This window comes from Indicator indicator, chromosome Z, assembly GCF_027791375.1.
Source record: "Indicator indicator isolate 239-I01 chromosome Z, UM_Iind_1.1, whole genome shotgun sequence".
Taxonomy (NCBI): Eukaryota; Metazoa; Chordata; class Aves; order Piciformes; family Indicatoridae; genus Indicator; species Indicator indicator.
The window spans coordinates 6,757,599-6,770,791 of NC_072053.1; the positions used below are offsets into that span (position 1 = coordinate 6,757,599).

The 13,193-nt window shown below is 36.7% G+C and overlaps 1 protein-coding gene across 22 annotated transcripts in view; it reads left to right on the forward strand.

The window, feature by feature from the left end:
- SSBP2 (single stranded DNA binding protein 2) overlaps positions 1–13,193 on the forward strand; it is a 188,855-nt gene that overhangs the window by 54,988 nt on the left and 120,674 nt on the right. The window lies entirely within an intron of this gene.

The following is a 13,193-nucleotide window of genomic DNA, read 5'->3' on the forward strand; positions in this document are numbered from 1 at the left end:
GTAGTTGGAATTGATCCCCTGACCATGCTAACTTAAAGTGTGATTCTTCTTCAGGTAATTTCACATACTGAAGTAGGTATTTTTTAATCAGCATTCACTCAAATAATAAGCACTCAAGCATCCTATAATAATTTAGATGTAAAATCATACGGTCCAAGAGAATGGGAGGAATAAAGGGCAAAAGTATTATGCCAATTTTGATGCCTTTGAGATACAGGGAGTTTGGTGGTGATTTGCCTGCAAGGACTACTACTACTACTACTACTAAAAGCAACAATAGTAATAGTAACAATAGTAATAGTAATAACAACAACAACAACAATGGTGATAATGTAGAATCTAGGATTCAAAACAGTGCAATGGTTTTACTCCATTTTCTCCATTATCATAATGAAATGGAGCTCTCTGGAAATGTAGCAGTGCTTTCCATTGTTAGGATGTCAGCACTTCTCCATCTGGTGGTTTCACTTTTACTGACAAAATCCTTAGGAGGCTGACCATTCTTGAGTTTATAGCACTCTGGGGTGTTGATGTAGTCTAGAGGGAGTCTAACTCTTTCATGATACATTCTCGAGCATCTTAGAAATGCTGTCTAGTACTGCAGAAAAATACCTCTACGGATAAAATTAAAGTTAGACCTCCACAGCTGAATCTCTCTTAAACACAAATTTTGAAAAATGGAAATCAATGAGCTAAGTGACCATTCTCCCTTTTCTGTTGTCATAATCTGATAATGGCTTGGTGTCCTGCAGTACATGAGCTAATGGTAATCTTACCTTACTTGTAGTTCACAATGACTTACATTGTAAATGCACTATCAACACAATTAGAAGTGTTCAGTGTGTTTTATTTACAGACCAATGCCACTTTAATACCCTGTTCTTGGTTAGATAATGAGATCTAACTGGTAAAGGAGCTTGGGCATATTTTGCATGGCCAATTGCTGAATTGTACAGTAGTCATAATTAATGAAAAAAAAATTGTCAGAAAGAGAAGGAAATTAGAAGGAAGTTTTCCACCCACAGAGGTGTTAAGGTCAATCAACTTGGTAAAGCGTGTCTCTCAAATTCAAAATGAAGTAGCTCTTGCTAGTACAACCGCTGCAATCTTTTTTGCCCATTCTTGTTCTAAATATACAGTGGTTGGGAAAATACAGTGTTTAGGTGTTGTTTTGAATCCTTGTTATTTGGGCTAGGTTTAATTCCCTGCTGAAGGAGAAAATTTTACAGGAATAGTTTATGGCTGCAGGGAATGGCATTAGTGGAATTAAATTTGTGGAGATTGGAATCCACAATGTGACATTTGGCTTCAGTAGGGGACATTGTGGTCTGAAAATATAATGTGTATAATGAAAGCCAAAAATCTGAAAACTGTAAATGTTCTTATGAAATAATTTTGAAACAAAACGATCAGTGAGAGGAAATTTTCAATGAAAAAGTGTTTTGAGCTCTAAAGAATAGTGGACTCCATAAGTCTTTAAATTCATGAGAGTTTCACTGATCAGTAAGTTCATTATTTGTCATGGGTTGAGTTTATGAATTTAAATTTTGAGGTATACTAAGAATTTGAGCAGGTGAATCAAAAGAATTTAAAAAAGTCTGAGTTTCTCTCTTTTAGCATTTCTAACTTCTACAGGTCTTGGAATATTACATTGCCTTATTGCTCAGTTCTGTCTGCCTTATTGTGTATTGCTGTAAATAAAAAAGTGTGAAAACACTCAAATGAGTTCTGTATGCAATACAATTTTGTAATTGAATGTTTTAAGTTGCTGTATAAAGTCATGTTTGATGAGGGAACAATGCTTCTATGTGCATATCAATCAGTGTTAATGCAGGATGAATGTTTATTTTAGAAATAAATTGGTTTGTTTTAGAAATTAAGTCACCAGGTATTTCTAAAACCAGTGCTCTCTTAATCTTTTAAGGTGACAAGAAATCTAGCTTTTGCATTATTTTTGTCAGTGTTGAGATAAACTTGTCTAATATGTAACAAGACTTGTGATGTTACTTAGCACTGTGATTTTTGCTTAGTAAGAAAGTCTGCATCATAAGTGCATACTTTTGAAATCTTACATATGTTTAATATTTCATAAGCATAATGTGTGCTTATATTAAAGACCATGAAAAACCATTATAAAATATGAGCCAGGCATATTTTGTGGCAGAGGAAGGTGAACCTTTATTAAGTGAAGCCCTGACCCATGAGGGTGTTTTGACATTGACTCCAGACGGGTCAAAATTCCATTGCTGCGGAAGACCAGAAAGCTGATTGCTGGATTGTGACTTCTCTATGAGACTGAGGGATCTGGTAAATGAAAACCCTGCTGTCACATTGTAGGTCAAGTAACAGACCATTTGTAGGTGTGCTGCCATGTCTGGAAACTGTGAATTTAAGTACAAAATACACAGAAGGCTTGTGTATTAATTCATACTAGCAATTCAAGGGGTTTTATGTGTTCTACTTGACCTAAGAGAGTTGCAAGTTATCTGGCTTCACCAGATGTGTCATCTTTAACACCAAGTAGGCTGCATTAGCTGCACCAATATCTTGTCTTCGCTTTTGTAAAGACAGAAAGGTTTAAGAATGTTTACCAGAGAGGGAAAGCACTTGCAGGTTATTTAATAATATGTGAAATACTGCTGCCTCAGTCAACAAGAGTTGTGAGTCAGTTTGGAACACACACAGGTTGACTCCTACAATGAATAGATATAGAAAGATCTGGGGTTTTAAAGTTTACTTTAAGTTTTATCATATCTTAACTGTAGTTGCACAAATAATGCCAATATGATTCCTCCCTCTCTTTTTGGACATTGCTATTTTAAGAGGAGATTTGTGTCATTATTTACTTTACTATAAAATTTCAACACGTGCTTTGCATGTTGTTGAATAAAACTCCGATGGATTTTGTACAGCTAGAGTATGTTTGGGTAGGAAGACTAACAGGATCCTTCTTGGATTCTGTCTATAGTGCTGTCCTAAAAATTGTCAAAGACGTTTCCTCTAATATTAAGCAAAGCAAACTGAGTCTTAATCTGTGTGTGCCTATCAGTCTGTGCTAATGAGTTTGTTCTTGACTACTTGAGTAAAACAACAGTAAACCCAAATCCTTTTTTTAGGTACTCTTAGTTAAAATTTCTAATACATGTATGTACTGGTTTCTTTTTATAGTAGCATCCCTGTTCTGCAGAGAGAGGGTTTGGAAGTACTATATTCATAGTGTTCAATTGTACTAATACAACCTCTGATTTTTATCGAGCTAGTGAGAGGAGAAGAATTTTTCATGTCTGACAGCAGGAACATGAAGTGACTCTCAAGGTGGAGGCTGTAACTGCATGCAGTACTAACAATGCTAATCTTAATAAAAATCCAATAAATAGAAAAGCAAAGGTCTATTTTGACTTTAAAAAGAAGATTTTTCTGTACTCATCCTGACTGTATCTGAGTGATATCCTGAAGTATTTGTAGCTCCTCCATAGTATCTAAAAAGGATTCTATTTTTATTTTCTATTGAGAATATCAATTGGAAACATTTCCTTCTGAATGAACAGGGTTCTGAATTCATGAGGTACATTTATATATTTCAGACAGATGCATGTCATGAAATTGCATGTGATGGATCAGGGAGATCAGGTTCTGCCCTTGAAGTTTTGATGCAGAAGGCTTAGAATTGAAACTTTTTTACATTTTGTATAACTGTAAAGAAAACTGGTGCTTGCTCACCTCGTCTTTTAATACTGCAGGCTTTTCAGTAGGAGTGGCTTACTGAAGCAGAAAAGCCCTCGTGTTCCTTTTCCAGGTACTTCCCTGTGATTCGAAGTTTTGTGAAAAATCATTTACATGGATGGTTTGAGACAAAATTTAGTCTTCACTGTAGGATGGGCTTTTCTTTCCTCACAGTGTCCTAAGGAGATCTCATTTTGAACTGAGGTCTTCTGTTGAGAGAAGAGGGTTCCAATGTGCATCTTGTTCCTGTCTTCATTCTACTCCTTTCCAAACTGAAAATGTATTGGATCAAAAGGGGAAATTAACCTTGTGATTCCTCAGAAAAGAATGAATTTTTAGCAGTCCTCCTACCAACAAACTTCTGACTGCCACAAGTGACCATTCTTCTCTTGCTGCTGCAGGCCTGGCCATTCATTCACATCTCTGGACACTTGAGTTTGGAGAGGTGGTACTGGAAAAATCCTTTCTTACAGGATGATTTCAGTACGTATGAAGTTACCACCTTTTAACAGTCCACAAGTTCTCATATAACAGTGGAAGTTCTTGCACATGGTGTTGGTGTGGAGAAGGATCTTTGTTCTTACAAGTAGATACAGTAAAATCTCGATTATTTTCCATCTAAGGATTTTAAAGTGTCTTCATCACAGCTCTTTGAAAGATCACTTTTGGTACAAGTAAGGGTCTCTTGTTTATTTTTATGGCTCCCAAAAGAATGCCAGGTAATTTACAGGATAAGAAAAAGGACACATGCATTGCCCCTGAGACTATACAGTCTCATAAGCTGGTGTCACATTTCCTCCTGACTTGTTAGCATGTTTTAATAGTGAGCTGTGTGACAGGGAGCTTAGCTTTGTGTGAAGCTTGTAGGGTATATTAAAGACTGTGCTGCAAGCAGTTGTATGCAGATTATTCCTTTTAAAGGTCATAGTGATATAAATAAAATGCTTCTAGAATTTACTGGGCACAGTGTTTGGACATTTGATATGGCTGCTCATTCTGATCGTGAGTTCTTCCTAAGAACAAGTTGGATCTCTATGTTTATTGCTTTATTTTTGGAGGGGGGGAAAAAAGATCACTTTCTTCTCTGAACCCATCTTCCTTCAGCAGAACTAAGAGGAACTTGCCTGCTCTAAACCCCAAATGTCCCACCCCCTAATTTATGATTAGCATTAGATGAGTATAAAATTAGAATTTGAGGCATTATGAATATTTTTTTCTTTTTTTTTTTTCTCCTCAAGGTTATCATGAAAGGCCTGTGAGCAGACATTCTCTGAAGGCATCATTAAATGCTTTTTGAAAGTGATCATAAATCTCACGCCTTATGTTCCCATAGCATAGTGAAACTGTATTCTTCAACAAGGACTTCTCTATTCTAGTTTCATTAAACTACCTTTTTTACTTTTAAAACTCACACAGAACTGCCTCTGAGATGCAAATTTTAAAGATCTAGATACATGGCTTACACTGTTTCAGGTTAATTTTTTGAAAATTTGTTTTCTTCCTGTATTGCCCAGGTGGTCTGAGTCCATGTTTAACAGCAGTCACAATCTTTTCAGTCAATCACAGGACCTCCTTCTGTATTCTTTGTGTATTGGGGATAGAAGAACTAGGCTTAGCTGTTGAGTTTCTTGTCTTCCTTAGCTCTTGTTACCATGATCTTCTGCAGGCAACCTAGCTAGGACAGCTTGTGCCTCTAGGTCCTCTCAGATCTCTTGCCTAAAACAGAATTCTACATCTGGTTTTCATTTGTCTGCTTCCATGGAAAATTTGTATTAACTCCTTCTGCTTAAAACAGAAATCAAAACATAAGCTCACCATCATTCCCAAGTATGACAGAGCAAGAGAGAAGTACCAAAGGGGAAACAGGAAATCAAAGATGATCTACAAAATGCTGAGTTTAGTGTCAATCATAGGGTGAATACCAAACTGTATTGCCATGGGATCATGAAATGTATGGATCCGTGAATGAGAATAATGAATATCAGATCGCTGAGCAATTGGAATCTTTCCTGAAAACTAAGGAGAGCCTCTCTCTTTTGCTTTCTTCTCTCTTTTCGAGGTTCTCCCTGGTTCCATGGTCTCTCAGAGGTTCCTAGGTACAGTTCTGTGGGTAGGTGTGATTTCCTTTGAATGAGGAATGAGTGTGACTTTCTGCATAGTTTGTGCTTGGCTTGCTTTGCTCAGTAATGATCAGGGACTGTTGTATCAAAAGCAGTGCTTCTGGTCTTAGTTACTATGAATTCCTTACGTTGGTTTTGCAAACTTGTTGTAAGGCCCTTTTGTGGTGTTTACTATATAATCACTACATAATTAGTCTTCATACATATGATCCTTCCTACTACATAGATGGTACCTGTGTCCACCTGGAGGGGTTATTTCATAAAGCTAGAAAAATTATTTGAAATGGCCATAGCAGTCTTGTTATGAGTGATACGGAAATGAAAACGATCTCATTCCATGTGGAAATGGAACCTCCTTCCATACAATCATTGTTAAAACAATATCCTTTGCTTTTTGTGTAAATAGCATTAATTTTTAAGTATGAATGAAATGCCTTTCTTCACTGCTCCTTTTATTCCTCAGAGATCACGTCTCACTTCCTGGTGTTCAGGTATATGTATAATAAAACAGATTCTTAGATATGAATGCTAGAAGAAGACTAATGAAGTCTGGCATTTGCTTTGAAATTCTGTATGTGAACGCACTAGCTAAATCCGTACAGTTAAAGATTGCACCAGACCATCAGAAAACTCAAATGAACAACTAATAAGCCATAATTTGTGCAGAATACTCCTGTTAATGTGTCTCATAAGGTGCTAAGTCCTTGGCTTTCTCATATATGCAACCAAAAAGCTGTAAATGCAAAGAACGTTATAAACATTTAGAATTCTTATCTGCCTTTAGCTGTCAATTGTGTAGGTACACTGGTAGTATCAAGTGAGGTGAATGTCTTCATGTGAGGACAGCATTTATTGGAAGGTTTGGAGAGCACAGCATGGTTCACAGTCTTGAGAGCCTGATACAATGCTATTGCCACATTTGTACAAAGGCAAGTTTAATACCTTCAGTTTCTTCAGCTCCTTGATTTTATTGCTTAGTGGATGTTCTTTAATGCAGTTGTGTGAAAAGGATTAATTAAAAGCAAGCTTCAGCTCCCAGTCAATGTAGTCATGACTTTCTGCAAAACTGCATTGGCTTGTGTCAAGGTTTGGTTCACATATTTGCAGGTTTATCTCAGAATATTGCACAGTCTCCAGGACTATGAAACTGCTTTTGTTTTGCTTTTCGTAAGTTTTCAAAGTTGAAAAATCAGTACTTTCCTTGGATTGCAGAGACCAGTTTTTGCAGGAAAAAAAGTTTTTTTTCCCCCCTGTTTCCAGTTAACAACACCCTAGGAGAGTTCTTATTCTTGCAGCTCCCTGAAGAAGGAGGATGTATCAATTCTGCTCCAACCATCCTTCCTTCTCATACACTGTTGGATAATACAGTGATTGGATTTGAACTACTCTGTGTCACAAATGCTGTGGTAGGGAAATGTGCTGTTTCCTACAGTCCACATAATTTTTGGCCTTTTTAGGAGCAATTTCACAGGTAAATTTATGCTGTCCTTCTTATTTAATGTGAGGACTAAGCCATTTGTTTCGGAGGGAAAAAGTAACATACCTTCCCCTGAATTTCAACACTTCTCCTTTGAGTGGAGACTTAATTTTCTCAGAATGTGGAAGTAAAATGGTTAATTAGTTTGAGTTGAGTGGAAGCCTCTGACAGTATACAGAACCACCATTTCCCCTGCAGGTAGTTTAGCACCTCTTTCATGGTTCCCTGAGGGAGTCAGTGGACAATGCTCAAAGAGTGCCTCTTTTTTAAGGAAAATAAAAAAGGCTGCTTTCTGAGAATGTTCTGTAAAAAAAATAGTGTTTATTAGAATAGATCAAGATTTAAAAGATGTATGTATGCTATATGTAAAAACATGCTAGATTTATGAAATGGGACAAAACTTTATTCACTTGCTTGAAAGGAGGGAAGAGAATGTGAAGATTCAACAAGTTAAGGGGGAGTTCAGCGATTTAAGAGTTAATTCGGTGTGCACAGCATGAGGTAGAGGTAAAAAGACTCAAGCCTGGAATGCTCAGACTGCTTTGTAGCCTTCCACAGTAGATTAGTTTGTCCAGTATGAAGGTAAAATGTGGTTGTAAGTGTGTTTTTATTTACTGTTGATAGACACACTGTTAAATTACTAGATGATTTAGTCTGTAGCAGATATCTTCATGGATTCACTTCTCTGTGTTCTGAAGTTTATGTCTGTCTTTATAATAAAAATGAAACTAAGACACTTCTGTTTATGTCTGTCTTTATAATAAAAATGAAACTAAGACACTTCTGTTCTAAAGTTATGACATATGTTGCTGCCTGGAAGGAGGCTTCACTGGAAATTTTTGACCAGTTCAATGGAAATCCAAGGATATTGCATTTTTTTTCCTGCTTGGTTGCCTCGATGAGCAATTGCTAACTTCAACCATTTATCAAAGTGAAGTGATGTCATTTGATGTATCTTAGTGTAAAATTCCATGCAATACTCCTGATGTATTTGGAGTAGAACTCTGCTGATTCACATTATAATTGTTTTTCATTTGCTATAATGGATTATGTATGCTACCACAGCAAAAGTTATATTATAGTTTAAGTTTTAAACTTTGTAAATTGGAGTGAACTCAAAATCAAGGTTCCCATGGAGAGAGAATATTTTCTTTTCTTCTGCAATTGGAAGCACTTCTTATGCATAAACAGATGTCATGATGTATGTTCTAGTAATTTAATATATAAAACCGTGAACTATATAAATTTCAGGTATTCCCTCCAAAGTTATGGAAACTTTACTTCTTTTTAATTTATTTGGCTTTTAAGAATGAGAAGATAGATCCTTCTGTAAGTTTAAGTAGCATGCATTGGGAAATGTCCTGTTTCTAAACGTTGTTCCTAGTTATTATATTTAACAACATCATATTTACCACTGTTGACATACAACAGATCATTCTCATTCATTGCCTAGTGCACACAGTATGTTTTTACAGCACTCCAGAAAGTTATTAAAAGAAGGTTAAGTTGTAGCTTAGTAACATTGGGAATATTAAATTGACTAACAAATGCTCTGAATTTAGAGTTAAAGATGTTCTGACATTAATATTTAATGCTGATTGTGCATAATGCTTTACATCAATAAAGTACTGAACAAACATTTGATCAATAGAGAACAAATGTTGGATTAAAGCCTTGCAACAACCCACTTCCTCTGCACACTCTTCCTCCCTGCTCAGTATTCTTTCTTTTGATGCTTTTATTTTCCATACCAGGATTTCATCTGATGTTTATAATGCTAAATGATTTAGGTAGCCTTCTAGTATATGTTTACTTTTTGCAGTTCCAATTTAGCTGGTGGATTCTCTCTGTGAGCTAATTACCAGAGGGTGTTTTCCGAACTCTGCAGAGGTGTGTGCTTCCAGGTGTAGTGATACATTTCTCTGTACCAGAAGAATGTAGTAGAAGCCCAGTACTACACTGATGTAAAGCATTTTTCATTTTCTGATACCAGTATTTGACCAGATTTGAGGCACTTTGCCGAAATGTATTCTTCTTTAGCCTCATGAAAAGTAAAAGTGAAAGTGGGTCGTATTTCTGTGCAATATGCCAAACGCAGATTTTGTCATAAGCTCGACTGCTCTGTTAATACATCTAAGTGACTCATTTCAGACTTGCTTAACACATGCCTAGAAAAACCAAAGACTTATAACTTCCATCTGCTCTCTAATATGATGAAAGATAAATCCTGAAGATCACAAATTGCGGGAGACATGCAGCTTTTAATAAGAACAGCTGAACAACAAATGCTTTATGAGAGGTGGTGAAAAATGAAGTAATGAGGAGGAAAGGCAGGCAAGCCTCTTGAGGGAATATGGATATCCATGGCTAACTAGAACTGTCACGTCCAAAAATTACACTAAACATGAGATGCACATTATGTAACAGGAGTTAGAGGGAGCACATAGCAGTCTTTTTGAATTGTCCACCAAATCTATGGCTTAATATTACAAGCAATTGTTCTAACATGGCTTTTTGAACTTGCACAGAATGTTTTACTTCATGAGACATGTTGTGGAAGTGTCCATGTTAGAATATCTCTATTGCAAATGAGAGTTGGAAATCTCTGCACTCTAAACGTGTTAATTTAGCCACCAACTATATACAAACCTTCAATATATACAAATAGAGAATTTCATTCCTGTGTATAGCGTTGCAGAAAAAAACCCACATCTCTGTGTACCTGGAGAAAGATGGAGATTGTGGTATAATTAAGAATAATCAAAATGAAGTTAGACTTCAGGTGAAAATCAGCTTTGCACTTTCTCATTGTAGGCTGTTTCATTTTGAACCCCTCCTTAAGTGGACATCTCAATAGTGCTGTCACAGTAACATCCACAAGCTAGATTTATGCCAGTTAGAAAGGAATACCTATAAGAAAACTCAAACGCAGCAGTCTGTAACCCATCAGAGGCTGATTTAGCCTGCCAAGAAAGTAGTACGCTGCATAATTCACACCAGAAAAGGTACATGGCCTCTCTAGTTTATTTTGATTTCAGAAGACAAAGCTCTTTATAAGGTGTACAATAAATATTATGTTCTGAGCCATAGAGAGTCTGAGAAACATTTTCCAGTTCTGCTTTCCAATTCCTGTTAACTGCATTGTAAAACTGAGACTTTTGCCTATGAAATGTACAAATTTCTTAACTATAAAATAGTTAACTGTGTATAATTCACTAGTTTTAATATCTTTCTGATTTTAAGAGAGAGATAGAAAAATAAACTCTGTGTGTGTGTGTATGGAGTATGATGTTGAGTATGATGTTACACTTCATAAATCAATTTTACATGAGTAGGATTTGCAGTGAGATTTGTGGAGACAGACACTTGAATCCCTGTGGAGCCTGACCTCATCGACTTTATCACAGATCTACACAGATGTGGCGATCTGCCTGTACAGATCTGACGGTGGGATCAGGGACTTTGGCCCTAATCTGGCAAACAATTTCATGGTCAAGTGGCATCTTGTGTGTGAATACTCTCTTAAAACTCATGTATATATTTCAAGTATCAGGATCGTAGGAGACAATATGAACACAGTGGGTCATTCTTCCTTACCGTCCAATTTTTGAATTTTTTTCTGAATGTAAAACCCAGCTATTAATTTATTTAAACTTTTTTCCTGAATATTTGTGTTGAAAAGACCTTTTGCTGATTCCCTCCTTTGCGAAGAAAATGACACCATTTCTGTTTATAAGGACAAATCTATTGAAGAGGTACTCCCTGGATGACTCTTGCATATCACTGCAGGAAGATTTTTCTTCACCATAGCCGTTAATTAATAATATTCTGTTTGTTCACATGGTTTTATGTTATTCTGTGTACAGTAACATGGTGTTTACTGACGCCCATTGCCAACCGCTGTGTTTTTCTTGCTTCAGCTGCTTTCTTCCGGTTGTTATACAATAGACATGTGTTGGATTGGGGACTGATGGATCACAGGAGTATAGCTCCTACTGCTCCTGAGTCACATCCAGCTGCTGCCTTGGCTTTCACTCATTTAAAACAATTTACTTTCTGCTAGTTGGATAGCTAATTTAGCGTTTGCAGTAACTGCCCTCCTCCCTTGAAAGATAAACAAAATTAAAAATGAACAACCTCCTACCAACTGTTCTTTCTCTTGCTGCGTGATGGCCATCCCTAGAGTGTTTGTAGGATCTTTTGTCCTCCTTGATGCTGGCGATAACGAAGGCTTCCTCTCTCATCTGCAGAGAAACCTTTTACTGTAGCATTCAGAGGGAATTTATGGGTCTGTCAGCAGGTTTCTGTATTCCTTTTATAAGTGGCCTTTCTTGATGGTCAGCTTTGGTGCTCTCTTGGAGCTTAGCTACTTTCAGTAGCTAGCTAAATACGAGTCTTGGTGCATTCTCTGTACCCCCATGAATATTCATTTGGGTTTTGAAACAATGCTTTTTGCTGCTCTGTCAAATTTGAGGTTTAAGCCCATGCCTTTTCAACAGTGAGATACATAGGGAAAATGTTTATTTCCTTTTCCTCTTAACAAGAAATATTCCTGCTGTCTTTCATGCTAATTTGCAGAATATCTTGTACCTGGTACAAAAATTGGTATTGTGGTTTTTTTTTTTTTTGTGCAGCATTACAGTATGTGGAGGGTTTTGTCAAAGCTTCTCTTCCCTAAATCATGTTTCTTAAATTGTATAAGGAACTAAGCCATCATTATTTTTTTTTTCAAAGTATCCCTTCCAGCCCGCTTGATTACTTAGAAAACATGACCTTAGGGAATGATGGAAAATGATTAGGTACCAAAAAAAGAACTGGCCCCAGTAATGTTGAAATTGCTTATACTCAGTTTCCTGAAATCCAGATTAGCACAAGAAAGTGGTATTGAAAGCATATCCAAGACAGCAATTTAAAAACAGGGCTTTAATAGTTTTTTAATATTCTACCCTATTACTAGGTATCATCCCGTACTGGTAGTCCTAGACCCTTTGGAATTAAGAAAAAAACATGTTTTTATTATCACTAAAATACACAAAGAAGTGTAAATTGCAGTTTTCTTGCAATATGTGTAATAATTTTATAAGTGGAATTTGTATGTTTTAGATTTAAAAAAAAACCCTGAACCAATAGCTATTTTTAGTTACTTGAAATTGTCTTAAATTCAGCAGTTCCAACTGAATTGTCTGTCCAAGGTGTCAGCTACAGACTGAAATCTTTTTTTCTCAGTACCTTTCAGTAGAAATGACTCTGAGGGTTTATACAGATATCTCTAGGTGAATGGGTGGATAGAAAGTGAATGAATGATTGAACAGCCATTGTTCCTTTGATTGGAACTTCTGTGTTTTATTGGGGGAGAAAGAAGTGGATGAGGCAGATTAGCTGCCACGGGCAAAGTAATCTCTGATACGATGCTGGTGTATACTGGAAGCGTTATTAGAGGCTGGCATCACCTGTTTCATAAATGACCTAAATACTTTATTTGTAAAGACTGTCCTTGTACTCAGTATGCTTGTCCCTTACCATCCTCTGGTGCTGATCTCTTCTCCCAGGTAGGTCGTAATAGAACAAGAGGGAATGGCTTCAAGCTGTGACTGGGTAGGTTTAGATTGGACATTAGGAAAATTTTTTTCACAGAAAGAGTGGTCAAACATTGGAATGGGCTGCTGCCCAGGAAGGTGGTTGAGTCACCAAGCCTAGATGTGTTTAAGGGTTGATTGGATGTGGTGCTTGGGGATATGGTTTAGAAGTGAAGCTTGTAGAGTAGGGTTATCAGTTGGGCTTGGTGATCCTGAGGATCTTTTCCCAGCTGGATGTTTCTGTGATTCTGTGTGATTCTGTGATTCTGTGAGATGAAGCTGGAGGAATGTGGAGCC